Genomic DNA, 3,110 nt, shown 5'->3' with positions numbered 1-3,110 from the left:
ACGCGCTATCTCAGAGTAATTCCCAAAGAAGGTAAATATCTTCACTTTATACAACTCCACAGTTATTTATTTGTAATACTAGTGCCGTTTGCCTTTAATTTTAAGTAATGAATTCGACCTTTGCTTGATGGAAATTCATTTTATAATAAAACACTAAAAACGTTTGTTTTCAACACTTCCACAAAATTTAATATAATTTATTATCACTGCAGCTGTTTCGGCAGAGTACCTTTTTCAATTGATCGATTTTTTGGTATGAGTTTACGCTTTATAGTCTTCAACTGAATAAGTTGAGGAGGGGAGAATTGTTTAACTCAAGTGGTCATTCAGCATTATATCTGTATTTTTATTGTGTTAATTTTCATAGATTCTAATAAACGTATAGCTTAAGGCCTTTATTTTGAATGTGAAGAATTTGAAATTCGTCATTAAAAGAATGATAATGGACCGGAAGGTGAATACGTAGAATCTGTTTTTCTATTATTTAAAGCCCTTTTGTGTTTTGCTATACGTTTGTTAAAATTTCTACCCGTTTGACCGATGTAGTTTTTATACCTTTTTTATAGTTTTGTGAAAATAAAATACGGAGAGTTAGGACTGAGATGTAGTTTAAGAAATCAGCTATTTCTGTGTTGTTATTAGGTGGAAGATCTACAGTTACATAGAGGACACGTTCCAATAAGCTTTCTTGTGGTAGATGTGTTTTGACATAATTTAAATGGTTATATTCGGTGGAATTTTTATTCTAGTGCACGTAAGATTTTTGTACCATTCTGTACAACTATTAAAATGTTCCATGCTTTGTCCTAAATATTTTTATTTTGAACTGGTGGTTTGGTATAAGATTATTACCGTTGTAAAATGAAAAGATATTGAAATTTTTCTTTGGTTTCCGTGTTTTCCACGTTTTTCATCAAGTGGAGTTTTCTGAACAATTTTTCCTGTAATATTCTTACATGCTTCACTCTTACTTGATATAAGTCAACAAAAAAGCAACGACACACGGGCACATTACAACCAGAAGTTTTAAGATTGTATTTCCAGTGATACTGTCTGCTAATCTTGAGATTTTCTGTCTTTCTATACCTTTCTGGAGGCTCCCCTAATTCCGTACAACCTGCTAGAAGAGTGCCTTGTTCTTTTTTTAAACCATTATCCTAAAAGAGTCAGGGCCCATAGGCCTATAGGCCCTTATTCTAGCCAGCGCCTCAAATAATTCCAACTTGTTTACGCTAATTATATCTAAAAACGCGAGTGCGCTAGTGTGGTTTATATGTTTTTTAACTACCCCTGCCCTTCTAAGCGATTATATTAAAACAGTTACCAAAAGCAGGCATTCGAGTTCAAACTTTCAAACGTAATACACATTACATATAACCTTTTTATTTTCTTTCAACCGCTGTTAATTTTAAGTTAATTTATATTTTAAATTCAAAAATATTTACGTGTATTCTAGTGATTGGATAAACATTGGTGGTCCTTCGAACCGGATATTAACTTGTGACAGATAGTCAGCCACTCGTTAATTTTCAGCTAGCCAATTTTCTAAAATTGGATGTTATCGCTGATTTATTTAATTCAAAAACTCTTTCTAAATCATCGGCAAAATTGCTACCTGTTATTTAGCAAGATAAATTTACTAAGTATTATTAAACAATTTTAGTGCAAGTTCAAAATCTATCCATAGTGGTAGCAACTCTAGCAGAAGTAGTGGATACTGTGGCGGAACAACAATTCCAGATGGAAGGTGAGTAAATTACTGTAACAATGTATGATCTTTGGATCCACAAAAATAGTATCTATATTAGTACCAAAATATCATATTTAAATAATTCTTTTTTAGTGTCGATATCGGTCCGCAACCCCCCAAACGCAGCAAAGAGAAGGAGCACAAAAACAAGACAATTCAAGCCATTAACTTGTTATCCACAGTGACGAGCATTAGTAGTTCTACGTTGACGTTCACTCCTAGTGAAAGTCTCAACAGTTCTGTTCAAATCGTGAAGGATATATTTCCTGAGCCTCTTATTGGTAAGTTCTAAAATAAGATAATATATTGAATATATTGTTTTATACAAGTAGCATGAATCGGTTTTCAATAATCAGTTTTACTTAAATAAAAAATTTGAAGAAGACTGAAATAGTAATCGAGCAGCTATATCTGAGAAAGTAGTGATATAAATGAAGATTATTACAACATACTAAATTTTTTTAAAAAGCAAAATAATTACGAATAAATTTTACTAGAAAAAAAAAATCCTAATCATTGTTGAATGATTTATAATACATTCAAATTAAGTTTTTAACCATTATTCCTGCAAATTTTTAATCACATCTCTCATATATAAACATAATTTTAATTCTAATTGTATTTATTTCATAAAATTTTAGGAGTTGAGGCTGTCATTCCCCAAATTGCCATAGAAGTTCCTGTTACTATAGAAAAATTGAACGACATTATATCGGAACATCAACCTAGCCCGGTGGTGCTAGAACCTGTGACAGGTAATAGCCATTCAATAATTATATAAAGACACGTTAACAGAATAATTAAAATTTTTGTTTTTAATGATTTTTTTACACTTAATACGTAAAATTTCATTAATATAAATTTTTTGGTACTTTCTAGTTATTTGTAAAATCATTATTAACTTTTAAGATGTAGAAAAAAATATTCCAATATGAAATTGAATTTTACTAAAAAAAACAATTATTTCAACCTTAAAGTCACAAGATTTGGTTCCTTTTTCTTTGTCACCTCTTGCACTGACACAATTCACATATTAAATAATATCTGCCATAAAGGTTGAAAAGAATACAATTGATTTCCATAACAAGCAGATTTTTTTATCTGGAAGCTGTCTATTGTACAGCGGTCGTAATTTACAATTATACAGTACTTGGGACTTCGGTAGGTCTGCTATAAATGATGCCAAAACATGATGAATCTTTAATTTAGTCCTGGTATACCCAGCACTCTTATATCAAGGTCATTGATTGAGGTTGTCTGATGATTTTCCGATTGAGCACGGTGTAGGTATGCATAGAACGTTTCATATTAGTCATTACTAGCTAAAGATCACACTCGAAATCTCATATCAGAACGGAAA

The 3,110-nt window shown here is 31.1% G+C and overlaps 1 long non-coding RNA gene across 1 annotated transcript; it reads left to right on the top strand.

Annotated features, from left to right (window-relative positions):
* Positions 1-1,661: 1,661 nt before the first annotated feature.
* Positions 1,662-2,563, top strand: LOC140432093 (uncharacterized). Its single transcript, XR_011949763.1, has 3 exons — positions 1,662-1,747; positions 1,844-2,031; positions 2,392-2,563. It is a non-coding gene; the product is annotated as an uncharacterized lncRNA (long non-coding RNA).
* Positions 2,564-3,110: the final 547 nt, after the last annotated feature.

The sequence above is a fragment of the Diabrotica undecimpunctata genome, unplaced genomic scaffold (genome assembly GCF_040954645.1).
Source record: "Diabrotica undecimpunctata isolate CICGRU unplaced genomic scaffold, icDiaUnde3 ctg00002813.1, whole genome shotgun sequence".
NCBI lineage: Eukaryota > Metazoa > Arthropoda > Insecta > Coleoptera > Chrysomelidae > Diabrotica > Diabrotica undecimpunctata.
This window is presented reverse-complemented; position numbering and strand designations above follow the sequence as displayed.